This window comes from Strix aluco, chromosome W, assembly GCF_031877795.1.
Source record: "Strix aluco isolate bStrAlu1 chromosome W, bStrAlu1.hap1, whole genome shotgun sequence".
Lineage (NCBI taxonomy): Eukaryota > Metazoa > Chordata > Aves > Strigiformes > Strigidae > Strix > Strix aluco.
This window is the reverse complement of record NC_133970.1, coordinates 3,158,089-3,184,991: the sequence shown is the minus strand read 5'-3', so window position 1 is coordinate 3,184,991 and position 26,903 is coordinate 3,158,089. Positions and strand designations below refer to the sequence as shown.

At 44.7% G+C, this 26,903-nt stretch overlaps 1 long non-coding RNA gene across 1 annotated transcript in view; it reads right to left on the bottom strand.

The window, feature by feature from the left end:
* Positions 1–2,613, bottom strand: part of LOC141917803 (uncharacterized) — a 61,366-nt gene extending 58,753 nt beyond the window's left edge. The window contains exon 1 of the long non-coding RNA XR_012621469.1: positions 2,582–2,613. This is a non-coding gene — a long non-coding RNA (uncharacterized LOC141917803). The remainder of the gene's footprint in view (positions 1–2,581) is intronic.
* Between the last annotated feature and the right edge of the window lie 24,290 nt (positions 2,614–26,903).

The window sequence follows — 26,903 nt, the reverse complement described above, 5'->3', positions numbered from 1 at the left end:
AGGTGGCCAGAAGCATTCCCTTGCTGAACTAATAAGGCCAGAGAAGTAACTAAGGTATTGTTACAAGAAATAATACCAAGGTTTGGGGTTCCAGCAACAATATCCTCAGATCGGGGATCACATTTTGTGGCAAAAATTGTCCAGCAGGTTAGTAAACTTTTAGGAATAGACTGGCAATTACATAATTACATACCCCGTATAATCCACGAGCCAGTGGTCAAGTAGAAAAAATGAATCATTTAATCAAACAACAAATAGTAAAACTAGGCCAGGAAGCTGGATTGTCCTGGCCCCAAGCATTGCCCTTAGGCCTTCTAAGAATCAGAACCAAACCCAGGATTAAGGAAGGATTAAGTCCTTGTGGTGGTTTAGTCCCTGCCAGGGTCTGAGACCACGCGGCCGCTGCCCCTCCCCCACAAAGGGAGTGAAATACAAAGCCCAGGGCTGAGATAAGGAAAGGTTTAATACAACAATGCAATAGCAACACAACAAACAACAACAATAACAGTAATAACAATGAACAGAGCAAGGTATGTACCGATACAGCAGTGAGAGGAATGGCTGCACAAACCCACCCACTCACCGATTCTTCCCGCACTCAAGCGCCCGGACGTGATATCAGCATGGTATATGCATAACCCGGCTAGAGCTTCCCCCCCACTGCTGGGGAAACTTAACCCTATCCTGGCTAAACCAGGACAGTCCTTTTCAAATAGTATATGGGAGACCATATATGATACAAGCAGGAATATCAACCCAGGTTGGAGATGAAATACTAACAGATTATGTTATAAGTCTACAAAAGCAACTGCGAGAAATAGAGAAATTGGTCCTGGGGACCAGAGCCCGAGGTCTGGACGGGCTTGTACACAACATTAAACTGGGTGATTATGTATATATCAGATCTTTTTCAGATTCACCTCTGGAACCTAAATGGGAAGGTCCGTTTCAGGTGTTATTAACTTCCCATACAGCAATCAAGATTAAGGAACAGACATCGTGGATACACCACACCAGGGTGAAGAAAGTCCCTAAGCCAAAATGGGAATTAACACCTGTGGGACCACTAAAGCTTCGCATCCCAAAATGGTGATATGGGTATGGGTGCTTATAACTTGGCTGAACTGTAATTTAACAAGTGCTTGGGAATGGCCTTGGACAGATGCTTATTTTGGACATACAGGCATTATGGGAAAGAATTTATTGGGGATGAATTTGGCAACCGTTATAATATATGACAACATGATGTTTGGACACTGAACAAAACATCTGCCAATTCGAGATTCACCCTAATGAAACTCCAGAGACTGTTATAATTTACATGGGGGTGGGATGTGTTTGTTTAAGAACCCTGTGTGACTTTGTACAAGTAGATGACCTTATAATAGATACAAGTAATCATTCGAACATCTGTATCTGCAATTTCGTTAGTCTTACAGGGTGTGATTTCAATTATACTGCTCTTGTCACAACTTATCAGTTGTTACGATCTAATTATAAGTTAATTCAAGATTGGCAACCCACCCTATGGGAATGGATCTGACCCTAGTGAGAAAACTTTTGCATCATGAAAATTTAAAAGGATTGATGAAACAAGTCCAAAAAAGTGGACAAAAGGCTTTAACTACTGTCCAGCATGCTACAGAGAGAATACACCAAGTCATGAAACGAGTGAAATCAGATGGAGAACACTATTGGTGGGATGTGTTTACAGGCTATTCCCCATCAGCTACCAAAATCTTAAATATACTGACTCATCCGATATTGATATTACTAATAATTACGACAATGTTAATGACAGTAAATCTTATCTTTTGGTGTGAATTGAAGAACCTAACAAAACAAATATGGACCTTACAGACAGTAATAAAATATAATGAAACCCTTTTGACTGCAAAAGAATTTGCTTAGGGAAAAGGGGGGAATTGATACAGAGAAATGATTACTTGTTTTAAGACTTATTTACTTATTTACTTACTTATAGAAACTTATAGTATTTTTGAATATTGCTAAGAATCCTGCCTGCCCAGACTGTTCTGTGGAATTTTACCAAGGACTACTGTGTCCATCAAAACAAAGCAGTTTACTGTGAAAATCTACCAAGAACTGCAGTGTTCAGCAAAATATCATGTTTTTGTCCTTGAGGAACAGGTGTGCTCTAACTAGTTGGGCCTCGGTAATGAGTAAAGATAGCCATATACGGATGGTAGAATTTTCATTGGTTCCATTAAATAAGATAGGATGAGTAAACCGGCTGAAAAACATTTTTGTTGTTCAAGAAATTGGCCAAGAGAATCTGTGCATGCTCTGGGGAAAAAACAAGGTGAGAAAGACTACGAGCCTTCTTCCCAAAGCCCCCCGAAGATGCCCCCCAGGAGGCAATGCGCAGGTGCAAAGAGAACATAAACTGCTGACACCAGCCTCTAGAGCTAACCCAGCCTTACTCATGCATATGTATGTTTGTGTTATGTAATCCAATGAATATGTATAGCCACACTCGATAAGTTTTTGGTAAAAAGTGCTGTGGGTGTGCAAGCTTTGTGGAGAAATCCCCTTGCACCCCGGCTGGAGTAAAACATACCTGCTGTATAACTCTATTTCGAGTTGTAGAGTCTGTTTCCGCAAGTCACTATTGACTGAAAGGAAACAGGAAGAGACCAGGATCTTGGAAGAAATTTTGGATGCTGTAATACCCCTGGTATGGGCCTCTGAGAAACCTGGAAAAGCAAAGAACGCTACTCTGGTAAAGGTAGAGTTAAAATCAGGATTACAACCATGCTAAACTTAAAAGATACTTTCTTTTGCATCCTTCTGGAGGAGGAAAGACAGAAGATCTTTGCCTTTGAATGAAAGACTCCCACTACTGGTAGGAAAGTACAACTCTGCTGGACTGTGCTGCCCCAGGGATTCAAGAATAGGCTGACCCTGTTCGGTAACGTACTTGCCAAAGAATTGGAAGAATGGCAAGGTAAGAATCCCTCCATCACACTGTTGCAATATGTGAATGATATACTTTTGGGAACCAGAACTGAACAGGAAAGTAAAATTGCCACAATTGACTTGCTCAATTTCCTGGGGCTAGCTGGATACCATGTCACCCAGAAAAAGGCCCAGATAGCTCAGACTACAGTGACTTACCTGGAATTGGAAATATCTCAGGGAAAAAGAGAACTGGGTGCAGAACGAAAAGAAGCTATTTGTTGAATAGCTCCCCCCCCAATCTAAGAACAAACTGCAAGGGTTCTTGGGAACGGCTGGATGGTGTGGGCTCTGGATACCAAATTTTAGCCTGATTGTCAAACCATTATATGCAGCTATCAAGGGGCCTGGAGAATCTGTGGAATGGATACCAGAGTGCCAGAAAGGATTTGATTCCATTAAGACTGCATTAATGAGAACTCCTGCTTTAGGTCTGCTGGACTTGAGTAATCCCTTTGTGTTATATGTCCATGAGAGACAACATGTAGCATTGGGGGTCCTGCCCCAGATGCTAGGAAACTAGAAAAGGCGGGTAGCTTACTTCTCTAAGCAATTGGATGAAGTAAGTAAAGGATGGCCTGCATGTTTGAGAGCAGTAGCTACAGTGGTGGTGTTAATTAAAGAAGCCTGAAAACTAACCTTGGGACAGCCTATCACAGTTTTTGTACCACATGCAGTGTCAGCCGTGCTCGAACAAAAGGGACATCATTGGATCTCTCCTAGCAGGTGTGAGAGACTGAAATGTCAAATGACTGTCTCAAAGCTTGCTTGTGTCTGTGCAAACCTCAAGGACAAGCTGCGGCCTTTGGATTAGTCTAAGGAAGGTCACCCAAGGAAGCTGGAGTGTATGGAAGGATGCACCCCCCACTCCCTTGCAGTTGCATTGACAAACTCCTTAGATAAGCCTCAAAGGGGCAGACATAGACTGAGCGAAACCAAATGTTTATCAGTGGCTCCATTGTGTAGCCATTTGTGGCTCTATTGTGTACCCCAGACACCATGCCTGCATTGCTAATGAACTGACAAGAGGCCAGCGTTTCTGCCCCAGAAGCCGGATGCAGCAAAAACCTGTGGGACCAGAGGAAAAAAAACTAAAGGTGGGCAGATATGCTAATCAGCTGATATGATGAACTTAAAAGGCAACAGAAAACTTTGCTGCATATGCACCCACCACCAAAGAACTGAAGACTGAGGACCAACGGGATGCTGCTGGATCCATGGTGGTGACTATTCTTGCAACTCTATTCCGCATGCTTGCTTGATTTCTGTCTTTTCCTTTCGTTCTGTCCTATCACTACCCCTCTTCACTTTTAATAATAAAAACAGTTTTGGGTCTACGGCATTTGACATCGTTTGTGTCTTAATCTCGCTCTTGGGATCATATTGAAACTTCCCCTGACATTGGATTGGGACAGCAGGCTAGCCCAATATCAGGCAATGCTGATAGAACAAGATGATGTCACTTTAAGGATATCTTCAACTTTGAACCCTGCTACTTTAATGCCAGTATATGAGTGGGGGGAGATGGAACATGACTGTCTGCATGTCATGGAGCAAGTATACTCTAGCTGACCTGATTTGTAAGATGTACAACTAGCCAATCCTGAAGTTGAACTTTTTACAGATGGAAATAGCTTCATGGTGAATGGGGAACAAAAGGCAGGGTATGCCATGGTAACCCCACAAAAGGAAGCTGAAGCATGAGCATTGCTGCCCAATACTTCCACTCACAAGGCAGAAATTATAGCCCTAACCCGAGTTTGGAGCTCTCTAAAGGTAAAAGAGTAAACATCTATACAGAGTCCAAGTATATGTTTGGAGTGGTAAGATTATCTATGCTATTTTCTTCTTATAGTGTTAGCTCTAATAAATAGCATTTTAAATGATACCTGAGAGTGTCTAAGTGCCTTTCTTACCGGGATCATAAGGGACTGGCACCTCCCGGTTCAAAACAGACAACACATTAAAGATCCTGTGCACATAAACCTCATGTTCTTTCTTTTGAAATTCCAGGATTTCAGGACCCAGTTTGAGGACTTTTCCCCACTTAGATTTCCCTTTCAAATCATGAAAAGCTTTGAGCTAAAAAACTATCCTGTCAATCAAGATCTCTTGAAATGTTTCAATAAAATGTCGTTCCCTAAGGAGCTAGCAGATTTGTTTCTGAACCAGTTAATCCTTCATAATGTTATGTTGCTTTCTACAAAGTGCTAGAGACGTTGGCCAAACACACTAAAAAGATGACCCTTCTGGAAGTGTATAAAACAGATAGGTTCTGAACCATTTTTTTTTTCAAGTTAATTGAGGTCTTTTCATTGATTTAATTGGACATTGAATCCAACCCACAAATTAATAACTGTTATGGAGTTGGTTTGGTTTGACATTTCTGATTATAGATGACAAGTCCAACAACTAGCTTAAAGTATCTGTTTCATCTTGCCACCCTGACTAAGGTACCAGAAAGGAGAATGCCTAGAACACATCTTTGTATCCTTACATTAGTAGGCCAGTGCAAAATACCTTTCTTGTGTGCCAGTAGGGAAGATCTGACACCAGAGTGGGAGGCCTCAAGAGGCTGAACACCTGTGCTGTCCTGGGACAAATAGAGTGAGGGACAAATTTATTAATGTAAGGGTATGTGGAAGGAGAGTGTCTGCAACTTAAAGGGTATCTGGTCAAGGACCTTTTTCAGTGCAACAAGGGAAAACAAGAAAAGGAGGCAGCCATAAATAAGAAGATACAGGGACACAAACCTACTGACAAATGATAAGGGATGCAGTGATGAGAAACAAACCTTGCCAGTTACACTAAGTTATGAGCTATCAAGAAAATACAGACATCACTTTCAGGAAGATCAACCTGGACTTTGTAACTTATAAGATTGTAAAGGGGGAACCCAGACTGGGAGGGATGTGGGAATTGATAGAGCTGTACAAACCCATGAGGAGATGTGCAGGGGAAAGGAATTGGGGAGGAACAAAGGAGGAATAGACAGAAAGGGGTATAAAAGGGGTCAGTCACATCTAAAATGGGGCTTGTCAGTATGCTTCTCTGGCTGAGCCTTGCACCTGATCACTGCAGTCTGTCCTATCTTCTTATACCTTTGTATTAAATCTTTTCTTAACTATCTCTCTGCATAATCTCACTCTCTATCCCTTCTGTATGCATGCTGCAAGGACTAAGTGCCAGCCACTGGTGAGACCTGTATGTGTATGAGTGGAATTTGGTGCCAGCTACTGGAGTCAGACTGGGGGGTGTGGGTGTCCCTGGTCTGTCATGTCAGCTACTGGAGCGAGTATGAAGGTCTTGGTGCTAGTTACTGGTGGGACCTGTGTGTGTGTGAGTGAAAATTGGTGACAGCTACTGGAGTCAGACCCAGGGGTATGAGCACCCTGTGGCCTGTTGTATCAGCTACTGGATCGAGTGAGGGTCCTGGTGTCAGTAGTTGGAACTCTCTGGATCTGGGGAGGGTCTTTGTCGCGGATGAAAGTATTAACACGGTGATGGTTTAGCAGGAAATCTAGATTTATTAATAACTAAAAGCAATTTTTCATTACAAAATAATTCAGAAATGCTGAAAGAAAGAAAAGCGACTTATTCACAGATTCTAAAATGACAAGATTCACACTAACTTACTTAACGGTACCTTAATTTATACATATGTACATGCGCATACACAAAACGGACAAACACACACACAGAAACAAAAGTATCTAGATCCAGTAGAATGAAGTACGTACCTACACACCAATAAACAGAGAAAGAACAGGTGAAAGAGAAGCTAGCTCAAAGAAAAAATTCCCTCTTGAGTTTAGAGCAAATACTCACAATGCCTTGGCATTCCTCAACGGGCGATAATTGAGACTCGAGCAGGGGACTTCGCCCCGGCCTTCCCTCAGGTCTGGCAGCAGACGACACCTTAAGGGTTTTGGTACCTGAGAGGCGGCCCAGCTCAGGGGAGATGCTGGTCACAGGCCCACTGCGATCCAGGAGAGCTCCAAGGGTCTCCCTGGTGGTCGCAGTTTATAGGGTCCAAGATAATTGACTTTTGTCAAATACCTTCTGGTGCCTTCCAGCAGTTGCACAAGAACTTGATGAATGTGCAACTCTGTTATTGTTCCCATTTGACCACATCCCAGGCACAGGTGTGCCAGGCCCTTAGGAGATGATGGGCCATTTTAACTGTTTCCGAGCAATCAGGAGGGGCAGGAGCCAGGTTCGTTAAGGGGGCATCTTAACGTTATCAGTCCTTATCTCCACAGATTGGTGTATAGCTCAGGGGATGTGGGTGGAATCACACCTAGCACCAAGCAGCCCAACAAGGAGGGGCAGGGAGGGGTGATAATTGCACCATGACAATCCACCCCGTGACTAAAATCAATTTATCTTGTCCATAGAGTGGCAGTGTGGTTGCCTCTTGCCTCTATGCCTATAAACAGAGGATGCCATAATCCAATTATACTTGAAGGGAATTTTGTGTTTGATTAGCTTTTATTAAAAAAAAAATTATTTTAGGGAAGTATACACACAGGGATACTTTTGTAACTGAGTAATCTGTTTAACCATCCTCCAAAGCTTAATATACAATACTATTATAAGTAGTAAACATATTAAAGTTAGAATTAGGAAAATCAGACTGAGTGAAACATGGAATTAAACAGTCCTGTTGTTGGTGGTGACCATCCAAATAAGCTTTCCCACCATGGATGTTCTTCATCCTTTTGGCTCTCGTTAGCACTTGATGTATTTCTTTTATATCATGCTGGACCATGATAAGAGTCTTTTGTCCAGGTTTTAAAGGGTAGGCACAATTCTGCAAAGATTCTCATATTAAAGATGAGGATTGTTTTCACAGTGCTACTGGTGGGCTTGCTGGATGTGGTGTTTGTTTCCACGATGTCGTTGGTGGAGTTGGTTATTTCTGAAAAGGAAAGAAAAGAGAACTGTCTCGGGGGGGGGGGAGAGTGCATCTAAAATTGATGAAGGTTTAAATGGTTGTTGTAATGCTAGTGGGTCAGTATTAGTAGGTATTTATAGTTTAGAAACTTTTGTGTATCCTTCAGCCAATCGCATTTCATCTGCCATGCCCACTAGATAGGTATACCATTTCCTAGTTGTAGGGTTTTGTGCAATTCCCTCTGGGGGAGTCTTTTGCTGATTAAGGATACCAATTAAATTCGGACAGCAGAGTGAAAAGAGCAGGCGTATTTTACTGGGGATAACTAAATAATGTAACAGAGTAATACAGAAAACATACAATAAGAAAAGACAGAATATTGCACTTAAAGCAAACAAATAGGAAAATACAGGGTAATGCATCAAATCATTACTACCTGAGAGAGAGAATAGTGCTAAAGAAAGATCCATCACCACTTTCATATTTTACCAACATCCAGACCCGCAGGCGCTGGGCAGCCCCGGTTACAGCGAGGATTTGTTGAGCCTTTCCCAGCAAGTGGGAAATCCTACGCGGTGCGTCCACCCGTAGGTGAGGCACCCAAAGTCGCTGTGAGCGGGTCCAGCCTTATGTACCAAAAATCAGCAAGTCAGAATAACTGGCACCTTTGTTTTAAGTGGAAATATCTGGTTTCAATCTCACATTAGGTTCCCCCCAGAGCCTGGCCAGGGCTCAAGGGAGAAACTAAGGGAGTTTCCCTGATTATCTAGTTGGATGCTGAGCAAGATCACACATCAGGTCACAGGGCCAGACAACTGTCTCTGTGGCCCTGTTTTATCCACACACAAAGAAAGATAAATATACATTCAAGATAGCCTCATCTTCTATACATATTTCACTAATAATTACATACTGAGTTAGCAGCTTCAATAGGTACCTTTTCATACAATTTAAAACATCCAATGGTTACTTTAAATAATGGCATTTTTGTCGGATCCCACTTCTGACACCAATTTATGTTTTGCTGACTAGGGATATCAATTAAACTCAGACACCAGAGTGAAAAGAGCAGGTGTATTTTACTAGAAATAACTAAATAATATAACAGAATAATACAGAAAACATACAGTAAGAAAAGACAGAACAGTGCACTTAAACAAATAGGAAAATACAGGGTAATCCATCAAATCATTGCTACCTGAGAGAGAGAGAATAGTGATTAAGAAAGATCCATCACCCCTTGCATACGTTACCATCATCCAGACCCGCAGGCGCTGGGCAGCCCCGGTTACAGCGAGGATTTGTTGAGCCTTTCCCAGCAAGTGGGAAATCCTATGCGGTGCGTCCACCCGTAGGTGAGGCACCCAAAGTCGCTGTGAGTGGGCCCAGCTTTATGTACCAAAAATCAGCAATAGCTGGCACCTTTGTTTTAAGCGGAAATATCTGGTTTCCATCTCACATTAGGTTCCCCCAGAGCCTGGCCAGGGCTCAAGGGAGAAGCTAAGGGAGTTTCCCTGCTTATCTAGTTGATTTATGAGCAAGGTCACACACCAGGTCACAGGGCCAGACAACTGTCTCTGTGGCCCTGTTATCTTGCTCACACACACAAAGAAGGATACGTTCAAGATAGACGTGTTTTATGATGTTTAAGCTATATCTTCTATGCATATTTCACTAATGACTACATACTGGGTTAGCAGTTTTGGTTCAGGGCCTGTTGCTCAGGCTTCAATACTCCCACCTTTTACATCAGAATAGGTGGTTTGTTATAACTTAGTGTAATACCTGTTAGCACAGTGGTTATCAGTTATAAAATATACAGGATTCATCTATAGGTCAACTCTGGCTTGGGCCTGTTGTCCAAGCCTTAGCACTTCAGGGAGCACTCCCCTTTAGAATTGTTTCTAATTAAGTGGACCTCTGGTCTGAACAGCTTGTTCTTGACGTATTTTCTCAACTTGTTTAATTGCACGGACTAAAGACAAAAGACCCTTTCCCCACTCTGAATATCTTCTTTGTTCCGTCTCTTTAAATGCAGTTGAGCTAAACGTAAACAGTAAAGGTCTCTTTGGCCCGTCAGGGCCGATTTGAAATAAGTTACAATAAGTGCCATGTTCTGCAAAAAACAGTTTTCCTATAATAGGGTCATGAGGATGGACAGGTCCTAGGGATTGATATGTTTTTAATTCCAGTATCAGAGTTTTAATTGCTTCTTCATGTTCTGAATCCCATCTCCACGGTTTTCCTTTTCGTAAAAGTGAATACAGTGGGCAGGCAATGATGGAGAATCCAGGTACATGTTTTCTCCAATATCCTAAAGTGCCCATTAGCTGTTGTAATTCTTTTCTAGATTGGGGCATTTCTGATTGTTCTATTTTATTTAGAGTATCTGGTGGGATTGCTGCACTTCCAGCAATCCACCAAGTGCCCAGGAATTTCACTTCTTTACTTGGTCCCTGACATTTTTCAGGTGGAATTTCAATTTTTGCTTCATGCAATGTTTGCCAAACTGTTGCTGCCACTTCTCCCACCTTGTTAGGAGAGGTTCCTCCAATTAGAATATCCTCTATATACTGATATAGTTTTACCTCTGCAGGGAGTGAAACTGTCTGTAAAAGTTCAGCAAGCGCAGCATGAGCAATTGTGGGTGAGTGTTTATATCCCTGTGGGAGTCTGTTAAAGCTATATTGGATACCCTCCCATGTAAACGCAAATTTTTCTTTATCTTCTTCCCGTAAGGGGACCATGAAAAACATGTCTTTTACATCTAGCACTGCCATCCAAGGATGTGCGGAGGCTTGCAGTGTAGCCGTTAAAGTTGCAATGTTGGGGACTGCCGCTGTCAATGGGGCTGTACTGGCATTTAAACGCCTATAATCGACTGTTAAACGCCACCTCCCGTCTGGTTTACGGACTGGCCAAACAGGAGAAGTGTATGGGGAGTGAGTTCGGGAAATAATCTGCCGTTTTTCTAAGTCTGCAATTACTTCAGAAATTCCAGTTCGTGCTGTAGCAGAAATTGGATACTGTGGGACATCAGTAATTTTTGATTCGGGAAGTGCTGGAGCTGCACGGAGTACATGCACTGTGGCAGTTTGTTGATTTTTATTAGGGCTGGGGTTGGCAATTGAACCAAAAGACCACAGACTGCCGTCTGGCAAACGCCAGGTCCAGCCGTTCAGTGCGTCAAAACCCAGGATATTTTCATAATGCTCCTTGATCGCAAAGCGAAGAGATGTTACACGTTTTTCGCCAGGGAGCCGTAAATTAACTTTTGCTGTCTGGCACACAGTGCTAGTTCCTGTAACTCCGGTAATTTTAACTTCTTGCCGTCCAGGTCGTATGCCTAGCTTATCGGCATCTCGCTGGGTAATTACTGAAATTTGTGCACCAGTATCAATCAAAAATTTTATTAATTGTTGTCGAGGACCAACTGGAATTAAAATGTAAGGGCCGTTCTCATTTATCCACTGATAAGCTTTTACTTGCCGGACTGGCAGGCCCAGTTGCCGTCCGGACCTTATCAGTTTTTTGATCCTGTGCTTTGCAACTGATCCTCTTGAGGGAGGAAAGGGTTATCTTTTTTTTTTTCTCTGGGAGCTGGTGATGGGGGAGTTGGAGCATTTGGAGCGATACCTTTTTGAAATGCCTGAATTAGACTCAGAATGACGCCGCTAGGCTGTCTCTGAATCGCGGCTCTAGGAATTCCTAGTGACAATGCTTGCTTCCACAGTTCATTTCTCCACTCCTGGCCCTTAAATTGTCAGTCAGAGGGTTTTTGTTCTTGGGAATTATTTTGATGTGATTGTTTAATTTGCCTGACAGTGCAACCTGTATTTTTCATTTCACTGGAAATTTTGTTCCATCCCATTTCTCAGGAATGATTTATTGTTTTATGCATTAGTGTCACCCAAGTTCTCTGTTCTAATTCCCTCTGTTCTAATTCTCCTTCCCTACTATTTCCAATAGTTTGTGTTAGATTTACCAATTCGTTATAATTTAAGTCTCTCTGGATCTCATCCCATTTTGCAATGAGAAAAGGTTTGAGCATGGCAGGGGCCCCTTTTATCAGTAGTTTGAGTATAGCAGGAGCTACAGGTGCCAAAAGAGGACCATCAGTAGGTTTACGCTGATGCATGGCTGGAATACAGGCAGCTTTTGTAAAAGCTGCAGAGAGGTCATTTAGAGATTTGATAGGTATTAACAGAGGTTCTCCTCTCTCTAAGACATCAATGCCACCAGCCCAATATGCCACTCTGCTTGTTAGTGAGTGGGGGTCACTCGGGGGGTTGGGACCAGCATCCAAAAAGACACCAGGACCCCAAGAACCACTGGCTTCATCGCCATCTAGTAAAATTCTATCTCCCCTGTTTAGAGACACTCTCCATAGGTGTTCAGTTTCAGTTTCTCCAGGCTTACGGCCGTAACGATCTTGTAAATTGGCTATTTCAATTGGATCAAAAGGGGTTGTTTTGCTGATGCGACTTCTCACACCACCCCCAGGTCCTGTTGTTTCTTCTGTTTTAATAATTGGTCTGACTGCAAGAGGGGGAGACTCAGGCAGCTGAAAATGATTATTTTGGTCTGAGTCATTATGTGTATCGCTCCAAATGTTACCATCCCAGTCTTCAGGGGACACAATTAATTTTCTGATTTGAACGATATCAGGGGGGTTCAGAGGCTGCATTAGCATCATTTCAACACGTTCCCCCAGTTTTTGTTGTTTCAGTTGGGATTCCTTAAGTTGCTGTTGCAGCTGCTCTATTTTAATCGATAACAGCAGATTGGTGGATTTGTGCCCTGTAATTTCATCTTGTAAATTTTGTATTTTACGATTAACTTTCTCTCGGTCATGACAGGCAGCTTCCAGGCACACTCCCAGCATTTTACAAATCATACCTTTATTTTTTCCAATTTTAGTTGCAGCTCTAGCATTAGTTAACTGTTTTTCTACCTCTTCCCAGTTGTGCCAATCATTATAAGCCCAATCCTCTGGGAAGGTGGGATTTGGTTGGATACCGTGTTTTTGTAAGTATTCGGTGATTTTGCTTGTCATCCTGCTGACTACGCCAATTTGTCATGGATGAAAGTATTGACACGGTAATGATTTAGTAAGAAATCTAGATTTATTAATAACTAACAGCAATTTATCATTACAAAATAATTCAGAAATGCTGAAAGAAAGAAAAGCGACTTATTCACAGATTCTAAAATGACAAGATTCACACTAACTTACTTAATGGTACCTTAATTTATACATATGTACATGTGCATACACAAAACAGACAAACACACAGAAACAAGGGTACGTACCCACACACACACACCCCCCAATAAACAGAGAAAGAACAGGTGAAAGAGAAGCTAGCTCAAAGGAAAATTCCCTCTCGAGTTTAGAGCAAATACTCACAATGCCTTGGCATTCCTCAACGGGAGATAATTGAGACTCAAGTGGGTGGACTTCGCCCTGGCCTTCCGTCTGGAGCAGATGACACCTTAAGGGTTTGGTACCTGAGAGGCAGCCCAGCTCAGGGGAGATGCTGGTCACAGGCCCACTGCGATCCAGGAGAGCTCCAAGGGTCTCCCTGGTCGTCACAGTTTATAGGGTCCAAGATAATTGACTTTTGTCAAATAGCTTCTGGTGCCTTCCAGCAGTTGCACAAGAACTTGATGAATGTGCAACTCTGTTATTGTTCCCATTTGACCACATCCCAGGCACAGGTGTGCCAGGCCCTTAGGAGATGATGGGCCATTTTAACTGTTTCCAAGCAATCGGGAGGGGCAGGAGCCAGGCTCGTTAACGTTATCAGTCCTTATCTCCACAGATTGGTGTATAGCTCAGGGGATGTGAGTGGAATCACACCTAGCACCAAGCAGCCCAACAAGGAGGGGCGGGGACAGGTGAGAACTGCACCACCACACAAGGTTTGGGGTTCCTCTAGGAATGTCCTCCAATAGAGGTCCACATTTCATAGCTGAGGTTGTCAGGAATATGAGCAAAACACTAGGGATTAGGTGGATTTTACACACCCCCTGGAGGCCACAATCCAGTGGACAGGTAGAACGAATGAATCAAACACTAAAATGACAAATTTCTAAAATTATGTCAGGAAGCCAAATTAAAATGGATTGAAGCTTTGCGACTTGTTCTCTTGAGTATTAGAGTAACTCCTAGAACTAGAGAAAAGATAAGCCCTTTTGAAATTCTGTATGGCTAAACTTATGATGTCAATTTGACAGGGAGGCCCAAACAGATGCACATAGTAGGGGAAAAGGAGTTAACTGATTCTCTTTTGTCTTTGAACAAGGTATTGAGTTCCATCCACAAAGAGTTCCATGCACTCTTTCTGTCCCGGGAATCAGGTCTACCTATGGACATGGAAGGATAATTCTCTTAAAGAAAAGTTCAAAGGACCCTATCAAGTGTTGCTAACCACGAACACTGCTGTGAAACTCAGAGGAGCGGAACCCTGCATCCATTACACTAGAATAAAGAAAACACCTCCTGGACTGTGGACAACGGTACCTAAGGGACCTTTGAAATTAACTTTAAGATGCAATTAATGAATTGCACGTGGAATGATGCAAATCATTTGTTCATTTAGATTGTATGCAAGGGATATTTTTACTTTGTAACCTTATAATAGCAGGGGGAAGAGTTATATTGATCCATTTGTACAAAGAATTCAGCTTGTGTTAAGATTGCTGAGAATGGAGATCAAAGTCTTGTTGAGCTTGTTAGTGTTTATATTAGATGGTACTGAGCCTCAATTCATGATGGCAAAATGGAATAGAGATTGAAATATTTGGGAACTCTTATCCAGAGAAGTTACCAACACATCTTCCTTATGTATATCTGCAGAAAACTCAGTAGGAGGAATGTGTAGTTCTTGTCCAATAGGGGTACCAACTCCTTTAGAATTGTTAAAAAAAGTACACAATGTTCCAAAATTTTGATGCCAAATTGACTTATCTTAACATATATAGTCTGGGTAAATCCACCAAAATCAAAGAAAGAGGGATGTTGAGAGTAAAGGTGCAAGGAGCACTCCCTGCAATGCATTGTGTTAAGTTTGTGAATTGCTCTTCGAAATGTGAGAATTTGACTCTTTTGAAGCCTCCTCTAAGCTGCAATACCACCCAAAATTTAAGCTATGCCTGGGCACATACTAGATTACCCATAGGCTGGTTTTTACTATGTGGACAATTGGCATATTCCTACATACCAGCAAATGTGACTGGAGGACCATGTTCCATAGGAAGGATGGCTCCATTGTTATTGAATAAGGAAGATTTAGAACACAATAAATAAGATAAAAGAAGTACACATCAGGTACCTGAGGATTGTGACTCCCAAGTCACTCTCTATAGCTCTCATGAAATGTCAGCAGCAACTGTACTTGCCCCTGGAGTTGGAGTGGCTATGAATTATCACACAATAAAAAGGATTACTTCTGCCCTAATTAAATTATACTTCACAGGCACTCACGGCTATCGGAACTGAAATGGCACAAATAAGGGAAGCTACTCTGGAAAATAGAGCGACAATTGATTATCTACTTCTTAGACACAATCATGGCTGTGAGGAGTTTAAAGGGATGTGTTGTTTTAATTAACAGATAATTCTCAGTTGGTTGAAAAGAAAATTCAACAACTGAAAGACCTGGCATCTGAATTCAAAGAACAAGAAGGATTAGACTTCTCTTGGTTACTCTCATGTCTTCTTGATCTCAAATGGTTGAAACATTTATTTTTACTCGTGTTACTTATAGTAATGATGATCATTACAACTTGTTGCTTGATTCAGTGTATGCTGCTTTGCAGGTCAAAAATCTATAAAGTAATGGTGGGAGACTTATGTTGTTTATAACATCATAAGTCTCTGTGGTGGTTTAGTCCCTGCCAGGGTCTGAGACCACGCGGCCGCTGCCCCTCCCCCACAAAGGGAGTGAAATACGAAGCCCGGGGCTGAGATAAGGAAAGGTTTAATACAACAGTGCAACAGCAACACAACAAACAACAGCAATAACAGTAATAACAATGAACAGAGCAAGGTATGTACCGATACAGCAGTGAGAGGAATGGCTGCACAAACCCACGCGCTCACCGATTCTTCCCGTGCTATGGCGCCAGGACATGACGTCAGCATGGTATATGAATAATGCGGCTAGAGCTTCCCCCCACTGCTAGGGAAACTTAACCCTATCCTGGTTAAACCAGGACATAATCCACCCCTTTATTCTATACCATCTGCGTCACATCCAGCTGCCATTTAGCAATTAGCATTAACAAAGAAAAAAAATTAACAAAAGCACAGTATAACTCACGGTGTGTTTTCACCCACAATCAAGTCCCCTTGTGGCACGCATCGGACCTCTCCATCCTTCTGCATCACCCACCAGGTGCACCCAGGTCCTTGAGCAAAAGCAATCCTGTGGATGGGTTTGCCTTTGCCCGGCGCAGGACTAACCCAGACCATTTTTCCCAGCAGATCCCTCATGCGCACCACAGGGACTTTATCCCCGGTCTACAACACGCGGAAGTTTTGACTGAGCCGGGCCAGCTCGATTGGCAGATCCTCTTGTGTTCACTAACCAAGTGGCTTTTGTCAGATGTGTGTCCCAGTGTTTGAAGGTTCCACCCCCGATTGCTCTCAATGTAGTTTTTAACAGTCCATTGTAGCGCTCGATCTTCCCAGAGGCTGGTGCGTGGTAGGGGATGTGGTAGACCCACTCGATGCCGTGTTCTTCTGCCCAGGCATCTATGAGGTTATTTCGGAAGTGAGTCCCATTGTCCGACTCAATCCTCTCTGGGGTGCCGTGTCGCTACAGGACTTGCTCTTCAAGGCCCAGGATGGTATTCCGGGTGGTGGCGTGGGACACTGGATAAGTTTCGAGCCACCCAGTGGTTGCTTCCACCATTGTGAGCACGTGGCGCTTGCCTTGGCGGGTCTGTGGCAGTGTGATGTAGTCGATCTGCCAGGCCTCTCCATATTTATATTTCATCCATCGATCTTCATTCCGCTGGGGCTTCACCCGTTTGGCTTGTTTGATTGCAGCACACGTCTCACATCCATGGATGATCTCTGCGATGGTGTCAATGGTGAGGTCCACCCCTCGATCTCGAGCCCACCTGTATGTTGCATCTCTGCCTTGGTGGCCTGAGGTCTCATGGGCCCACCGGGCTATGAACAGTTCACCTTTACACTGCCAGTCCAAGTCCACCTGAGCCACTTCGATCTTAGCAGCCTGGTCCGCCTGCTGGTTGTGTTGATGTTCATCAGTGGCCCGACTCTTGGGTATATGGGCGTCCACATGGCGCACCTTCACAACGAGGTTCTCCACCCGGGCTGCAATGTCCTGCCATACTTCAGCAGCCCAGATGGGTCTGTCCTTGTGTTGCCAGTTGTTCTGTTTCCACTGCTGCAACCACATCCACAGGGCACTTGCCATCACCCACGAGTCAGTGTAGAGATAGAGCCTCGGCCACTTCTCTCGCTCAGCAATCTCCAAAGCCAATTGGATGGCTTTCACCTCTGCAAACTGGCTCAATTCACCTTGTCCCTCAACAGCTTCAGTGGTTCATCGTGTGGGATACCACACCGCAGCCTTCCATCGTCGATGTTTTCCCACAATGTGACAAGACCCATCAGTGAACAGGGCATATTGTTTTTCTTCCTCTGGCAGCTCGTTATATGGTGGGGCCTCCTCAGCACGTCTCACCTCTTGTTCTGGTGACATCCCAGAATCTTTGCTCTCTGGCTAGTTTATCCTGGGCGGTCAGGGTTCCCTATTCGGGCCCGTTGTGTTATCAACGCAACCCATTTACTCCACGTGGCATCTGTTGCATGATGTGTGGAGGGAGCCTTTCCTTTGAACATCCATCCCAGCACCGGCAGTCGGGGTGCCAGGAGGAGCTGTGTCTCAGTGCCGACCACTTCTGAGGCAGCTCGAATTCCTTCATACGCTGCCAGTATCTCCTTCTCAGTCAGGGTATAGTCAGATTCAGAGCCTTTGTATCCCCGGCTCCAAAAGCCTAGAGGTCGGCCTCGGGATTCCCCATCTGCTCTCTGCCAAAGGCTCCAGGAAGGGCCATTCTCCCCGGCTGCGGTGTAGAGCACGTTCTTAATCTCCTGCCCTGTCCGGACTGGCCCGAGGGCCACTGCCTGGGTAATCTCCTGCTTAATTTGTTCAAAGGCTTGTTGTTGCTCTGGGCCCCATTTAAAATCGTTCTTCTTGCGGGTTACGTGGTAGAGAGGGCTCACAATCAGGCTGTAGTTTGGGATGTGCATCCTCCAGAACCCCACAGCGCCCAGGAAAGACTGAGTCTCCTTTTTAGTGGTTGGTGGGGCCATGGCTGTTATCTTGTTTATCACCTCCATTGGGATGTGGCGACGCCCATCTTGCCATTTTATTCCTAGGAACTGAATCTCCCTTCCAGGCCCCTTAACTTTCTGTTGCTTGATGGCAAAACCAGCCTTCAGGAGGATTTCAATTATCTTCTTTCCTTTCTCAAAGACTTCCTCAGCTGTGTCCCCCCATACAATGATATCATCAATGAACTGCAGGTGTTCTGGAGCCCCACCTTTCTCCAGTGCAGTATGGACCAGTCTATGGCAAATGGTGGAGCTGTGTTTCCACCCCTGGGGCAATCGATTCCAGGTGTACTGGATACCCCTCCAAGTGAACGCAAACTGTGGCCTGCACTCTGGTGCTATGGGGATGGAGAAGAACGCGTTAGCAATGTCAATCATTGTGTACCACTTGGCTGCCTTCGACTCCAGCTCATACTGGAGCTCTAGCATGTCCGGCACCGCAGCACTCATCGCTGGCGTAACTTCATTCAGGCCACGGTAGTCCACGGTCAGTCTCCATTCACCATTAGGTTTTCTCACTGGCCATATAGGGCTGTTGAAGGGTGAACGAGTCTTGCTGATCACCTTCTGGCTTTCTAGTCAACGGATCAGCTGATGGATGGGGACCAGGGAATCTCGGTTAGTGCGGTACTGCCGCCGGTGCACCGTCTTGGTAGCAATTGGCACTCGCTGCTCTTCAACCTTAAGCAACCCCACCACCGAGGGGTCCTCTGAGAGGCCGGGTAAGGTGGACAATTGCTCAACCTCCTCCAGGGCAGCTATACCAAAGGCCCACTGGTACCCTTTTGGGTCTTTAAAGTACTGTCGCGGATGAAAGTATTGACACGGTAATATTTAGTAAGAAATCTAGGTTTATTAATAACTAACAGCAATTTGTTATTATAAAATAATTCAGAAATACTAAAAGAAAGGAAAGCGACTTATTCAGATTCTAAAATGACAAGATTCACACTAACTTACTTAATGGTACCTATATATATATATACACACACATGCATGCACATAACAAAATGGACAAACATACAGAAACAAAGGTGTTTGGATTCAGTAGAATGAACACAGAACAGACATACACACACAGAAACAAGGGTATGTACCCCCCCCCCCCCACAGAGTAAAGAGAAGCTAGCTCAAAGAAAATTTCCCTCTCGAGTTTAGAGCAAATACTCACAATGCCTTGGCATTCCTCAACGGGAGATAATTGAGACTCGAGCTGGGGACTTCGCCCTGGCCTTCCGTCTGGAGCAGACGACACCTTAAGGGTTTGGTACCTGAGAGGCGGCCCAGCTCAGGGGAGATGCTGGTCACAGGCCCACTGCGATCCAGGAGAGCTCCAAGGGTCTCCCTGGTGGTCGCCATTTATAGGGTCCAAGATAATTGACTTTTGTCAAATAGCTTCTGGTGCCTTCCAGCAGTTGCACAAGAACTTGATGAATGTGCAACTCTGTTATTGTTCCCATTTGACCACATCCCAGGCACAGGTGTGCCAGGCCCTTAGGAGTTGATGGGCCATTTTAACCATTTCCGAGCAATCGGGAGGGGCAGGAGCCAGGCTCGTTAACATTGTCAGTCCTTATCTCCACAGATTGGTGTATAGCTCGGGGGATGTGGGTGGAATCGCACCTAGCACCAAGCAGCCCAACAAAGAGGGGTGGGGAGGGGTGAGAACTGCACCACCACAAGTACCCTCTTCTGAGGTAGTCTATACCTAGGATGCACGGGGCATCTGGGCCCGTCACAATGGGGTGCTTATGCCAGTCCTTCCCAGTTAAGCTTATTTCAGCTTCTAATAGGGTCAGCTGTTGGGACCCCCCTGTCACTCTGGAGATGCAGGTGAATTCAACCCCACTGTGGCTTGATGGCATCAGGGTGCACTGTGCGCCAGTGTCTACCAAGGCCTTATATTCTTGTGGTTCTGATGTGCCAGGCCATCGGATTCACACCTTCCAGTAAATCCGATTATCCCTTTTCTCCCCCTGTCTGGAGGCAGGGCCCCTCTAATCCTGCTCACCATCACTCACTTGATCTAAGAGTGACTCCTGCAAGAATGACTTCCTGGTCCCCTCAAGAGGGTCAAGCATACTGTTGGCCATCCTATTCTGTCTGGGGGATTTCCGACTGGACACTGGAGCTGCATCTCTTTTGTAAGACTCCCCTTTCATGGTGGTCTTCCCTTTCAGTTGCTGTACTCGTGCAGCTAGGGCGGAAGTGGGCTGTCCATGCCACCTTCTCATGTTTTCCCCATGGTCGCGGAGGAAGAACCACAGGGTGCCCCGTGGTGTGTGTCTTCCACTGCCCTTCTCTTGGGTGGGGAAGCGCCTGCTTCTAATAGCTGAGACATTGGCCCGTGCAGGTGGAATGTAGGACATGTCCTCTTCCATTTTCTGGAGCCTCTGAGACAGTTCCTCTACAGCTGAAACCAAAGCATGTTGGGAGAAAGGGAGATTTCCCTCATATTGCCGGAGCTGGATAATCACTTCGTCCACTGTTTGAGTCTGGGTGTCTCGCCACCAGGACGCTACTGCTAATGCTTTGGAATGTGCCTCTGGTCCACTTTGCAGGAACTTCTGCCACATCAACTGTGTGCAAGGGGCCTGATCTGGATCCATTGGTGACCGCTCATCATTCAGATCACCATAGATCATGTCAAACACAGCCAATTCCCTGAGGTTTTGAATGCCTTTCTCCATGTCAGTCCACTTGCCTAACCGACATAGAGCATCATCCTTGTAGGGGTACCTCTCCCTCACAGCGAGCAGGAGTCGCCTCCAAAGGCTGAGGGTTTGAGCCTGTTTCCCTATTGCCTTGTCAATACCAGCCTGCTTGGCTAAAGGTCCCAGCTGCTTGGCCTCTCTCCCCTCCAATTCAAAACCAGCAGCTCCACTATCCCAGCACCGGAGCAGCCAGGTGCAAATTTGCTCTCCTGGAAGGTGGCTAAAATCCTTCCGCATATCTCGCAACTCACTCAGGGATAGAGATCGGATGGTTACCTCCGGCTCTTCCTCCTGCTCTCGTGATGGGCCTGGTTCATCATCACCCCGTACACTGCGAGGGGATTTTTTGGTATATTTGGTTTTCCGTATCGGGGCGACTGATATTGGTACTGCTTGTCCCTCTGGCCCATTTGCTGTGCTGGTGGAGGTGACTGATACTGGCACTGCCTGTCCCCCTGGCTCAGCTGCTGTACCAGTAGGTTCACTTTCAGATCCTGCAGCCCTTTCTCCCCCTTGAGGGCAGTGAACAGCATTAAAGATGACACGGTAGGCATGGGCAAGCCCCCAGCACATCGCAAGGATTTGTGTTTCCCGGGGTTTGTCAGATTGGCAGCACACCTTTTCCAAATACTCCACCAGTTTATCAGGACTCTGCATTTGCTTGGGAGTGAAATCCCAAAGCATTGGGGGTGACCACTGACTCAGGCACTTGCCCATCTTTTCCCACACACACCTTGCCATTTATAACTATCTGCCCTCAGGGCAGGTTTCCGGGTGGTGCCATTAATGGAGAAGTACTGCATGGCCCAAAACAAGATCTGGTAGACATTCAGAAAGCATTGTGCCGTGAACACAGTGTCCAGGATGCTCCAGGGATAGCTAAAACTCTCAAAAACTGAGAGGATCTCTTCCCCTGGCTCACTCATGGAGGGGGTGAGACCCTTAACAAAAGCCCAGGCAGCAAACAGATACCGGTTCACCCCCACAAGCAGCGATACAAGCATATTATAAGCAGTCTGCAGCCAGTACAGCAAAACAAGACCCTTGACACATTTTCCACCAAAAACAAACACCAGCACTGGGAATGCACAATGGATATAAGGATTGATCCAGCCCCACCACGCAAGCAAGTTGGCCAGCATTGCAAATGTTTCTTATCAAACAATACAACTAAAACCAGAAAAATTACACCTAACAGATTGCTCTAACACACCTTCTCCTTTTGTCCTTATCTCAGCCCTCTTGTAGCCCCACGTTGGGCGCCAAAAGTTGTGGTGGTTTAGTCCCTGCTGGGGTCTGAGACCACGCGGCCGCTGCCCCTCCCCCACAAAGGGAGTGAAATACAAAGCCCGGGGCTGAGATAAGGAGAGGTTTAATACAACAGTGCAACAGCGACAAAACAAACAACAACAATAACAATAACAGTGATAACAATGAACAGAGCAAGGTATGTACCGATACAGCAGTGAGAGGAACGGCTGCACAAACCCACGCGCTCACCAATTCTTCCCGCGCTTATAGTGCCCGGACGTGATGTCAGCATGGTATATGAATAACCTGGCTAGAGCTTCCCCCCACTGCTGGGGAAACTTAACCCTATCCTGGCTAAACCAGGACAGTCTCAAAGGGGGGAATTGATATAGTATACTTCACATTTGCTAGTAGCCATGCTTAATGATTATGTTAGTAGCTATAGTTACCATATGAGACCAATTGCTAGGTCAAGAAAGAAGAGTAAGCTTCGATCTCCAAACCTTAGAAAATAGATAGAATGTCCTGGACCATAAAGACAATGTCTGGGATTGTGTTGAGGATGAGTTATTTGACAACCTGGCAAAATGACTATTCGCTTACTTAACTTGGCAATGAAACTAACTTTTGGGTGTCCTTAAAGTGAACTGCCTTCATTATAATACTAAAAAAAACACCCACAGGTCAAAAAGACCCCTGCCCAAGTTAAGACCCTTCCCCTGAGCATGCGTAGTAGTAGAAGCATTAAGTAAGCTGTATTATAATTGTATGTTAATCACTAACCAAACAGTATCTAACAGGTGTATAATGGAAAAGTACTAATCTCTGATTTTTTGTGTCTAAAAGGAGCATGAAAACCTGCTGTTTGGGTGCTTGATTTGAAAAACTCCCTGAGTATATCTCTAATAGCAGGAACCTAAAAAACAAGTGTCTATGAAGACGCCAGTGTCAGGATAAGTGACTGGAAGCTGGTCTAAACTAACCTCCTTGGAACAAACAGGAGCTGAAGGACAGATGAAGTAACTCTATGACCAGATATGGACACGAGAAACCTAAAGTTCGCTAATGGACAGTGTGAGAAAGGCTGTGTGGGCCACTAAGGAGAGAAGACGCTAACTCTATTTTTACTACACATGCTATGTAAAAGAATTCTGAGAACCCATTAGCATAAGACTGCCTTTTCTAAGAAATCTAATGCACACGTATGCTTTTTGTGTATATTAGTCAGAGAGTTTTGTTAGTAAGTGCGGCACTTGTGGTGGAGCGATCCCCAGTGCTGCCCAGCGCTGCGAATAAAGAATCCCTGCTGAACAGTTGTACTCAATTCTGACATTGAGTGAAGCTCCTTGTTTCAGATTTGTGGAAAAGTCCACTGAGCACCCAGGCCTGAATAAATACAATATCTCTCCTGAGCGTGTTAAGATTGGTTCATTGCATGCTGGGCATGAATCTGTTTTTCGGGTAACACCCCCCGTGAGGAAGTTGTAGACTGTGATGAGGTCACCCCTCAGCCTTCTCTTCTGAACAAACCAAGTGACCTCAGGTGCTCCTCATAAGTCTTGCCCTAGAGGCCTTTCACCATCTTGGCTACCCTCCTCTGGACACACTAATAGTTTGATGTCCTTCTTATATTGAGGTGCCCAAAACCGTACACAGTACTCGAGATGGGGCTACACCACTGCAGTGTAGAGTTGAAGTGCTAAGGCTTGGACAATAGGCCCAAGCCAGAGTTGACCTATAGATGAATCCTGTATATTTTATAACTGATAACCATTGTGCTAACAGGTATTACACTAAGTTATAACAAACCACCTAGTCTGATGTAAAAGGTGGAAGTGTTGGAGCCTGAGCAACAGGCCCTGAACCGAAACTGCTAACTCAGTATGTAATCCCTAATGACATATGCATGAAGGATGGAGCTATCTTAAATGTATCTTTCCCTTCCTTTGTATGTGAATAGAATAACAGAGTCATGGAGACAGTTGTCTGTCCCCGAGGCCTGGTGTGAGACCTTGTGCATAATCCGATCAGATAAGCAGAGAAACTCCCTTAGCTTCTTCCTTGAGCCCTGGCCAGGCTCTGGGGGGGAATCTAATGTGAGATTGAAACCAGATATTTCCGCTTAAAACAAAGGTGCCAGCTATTCTGGCTTACTGATTTTTGGGTATACAAGGCTGGGCCCACTCACAGCGACTTTGGATGATTCACCTATGGGTGGACGCACCGCGTAGGATTTCCCACTCACCGGGAAAGGCTCAACAAATCCTCGCTGTAACCGGGGCTGCCCAGCACCTGCGGGTCTGGATGTTGGTAACGTATGCAAGGGGTGATGGATCTTTCTTAATCACTATTCTCTCTCTCTCAGGTAGCAATGATTTGATGCATTACCCTGGATTTTCCTATTTGTTTAAGTGCACTATTCTGGGTGCACACCCAGCAAAGTTTTCTGTTGCCTTTGAAGTTCATTTTATCAGCTGATTAGTATACTAGACAAAGAGAGGCAGGTATTCCATGAACTCATTTCCATGAGGCGGGCAAAAGGTTCTGCACATGCGTTGAGGGGGAATGGGGTACATTAACCCTTTTGTCCAATTGAGTCCAATTGAGTCAGTGGTTGCAATCTCCCCCCACCACCTTTACCTTTACCTTTTCCTCAGGTTTTGTTCCTTGGGCAATTACAGCTCCATCTGGTGTCGGTTGTTTATCTCTCTTATTAGTCTTTTAGCTCCTCTTCGAGGCTATATTCATAAATTAAGGTGTAGGCCTTAACCCGAACATTTGGTTTTACTCAGTCTACGTCTCCTTCCTTCAAGGCTTATCTAAGGAATTTGGTTGTACAACTGCAGGGGAGCGGAGCCGTGCACCCTTCGATACACCCTGTGCCTCCCTGGGCAGATAATTAGACTAATCACAAAGGCCACAATTTGTCCTTGAGGTTTTTCATGTCGATGAATGTTTGAGGCATTAATCCCTTCAGTTCCTTACAATACCAAAAAAGATTTAGCTGCTTGGCTTGTTTGATTTGCATTCACGAATAACCTGTACAGTGGAGTCAATGGTCAAGTCCACTCCTCAATCACGAGCCTATTTATATGGTGCATCCCTTCCCTGATGGCCTGATGTGTCATGGGCCCATTGAGCTATAAATAGCTCATCCTTATGTTCCCAGTCCAGATCCACCTGAACCACTTCAATTCTAGCAGCCTGGTCCACCTGCTCATTGTTTCGATGTTTTTCAGTGGCTCAACTCTTGAGTATGTGAGCATCTACGTGACATACTTTTACAGCCAGGTTCTCTACCCAGGCAGCAATATGTTGACACAATGGGGCAGCCCAAATGGGTTTCCATCTGCCCTGCCAGTTGCTCTGCTTCCATTGCTGTAACCACCCCCACAGAGCATTTGCCACCATCCATGAGCCAGTATAGAGATAAAGTACTGGTCATTTTTCTAATTCAGGAATATCTAAGGCCATCTGGATGGCTTTTACTTCTGCAAACTGGCTCGATTCACCTTTTCCTTCAGCAGTTTCTGCAACTTGTCATGTGGGACTCCACACAGCAGCTTTCCACCTCTGATGTTTTCCCACAATATGACAGAATCCATCTGTAAACAGGGCATATCGCTTCTCATTTTCTGGTAATTTATTACACAGTGGGGCCTCTTCAGCACGAGTTACCTCCTCTGGTGACACTCCAAAGTTTTGTCCTTCTAGCCAGTCCATGATCACTTCCAAGATTCCTGGGCGGTTGGGGTTTCCCATTCAAGGCCATTGCATTATCAGTGCGACCCACTTACTCCATGTAGCATCACTTAGGGGACTCTGTCATGGTCCATTCTGAGCTCTCAAATTTACAGGACAACGTACTCTGTAAATTAAACTTTTTTTTTATGAGCTCATTAGGAATGAAAACAAAGAAACATGACATGACATGACAAAAGGGCTCTTTGCACAGACTAGTCTATCACATGAATTCACTAATTCACCACTTAAGTCATTGTCCTGGTTTCAGCTGGGATAGAGTTAATTTTCTTCCTAGTAGCTGGTACAGTGCTGTGTTTTGGATTTAGTATGATAATAATGTTGATAACACTGATGTTTTAGCTGTTGCTAAGTAGCGCTTATCCTAAGTTAAGGATTTTCCAGTTTCCCATGCTCTGCCAGCGAGCAGGTGCACAAGGAGCTGGAAGGGAGCATGGCCAGGACAGCTGACCCGAACTAGCCAAAGGGCTATTCCATACCATATAGTGTCATGCTCAGTATAGAAACCGGGGGCAGTTGGTCAGGAGGGGTGGATCGCTGCTTGAGAACTGGCTGGGCATTGGTCAGCAGGTGGTGAGAAATTGCATTGTGCATCACTTGTCTTTCTTGTGTTTTATTTCTCTCTCTTTTTGTTATCTTCCTTTTCATTACTACTATTATTATTATTACTATTATATTATATTTCAATTATTAACCTGTTCTTATCTCAACCCACGAGTTTTACTTTATTTTTTTTGATTCTCCTCCCCATCCCACTGGGAGCAGAGAGGAGTGAGCAAGCAGCTGCATGGTGCTTAGTTGCTGGCTGGGGTTAAACCATGACAATCATGAGGTTTCTCACTTGCAAGTTCTCTAATTCATAACTCACAACTTATAACTTGTGCACCTATGAGCAAATAATTACCTACCTGACAGTGAGAGTGCT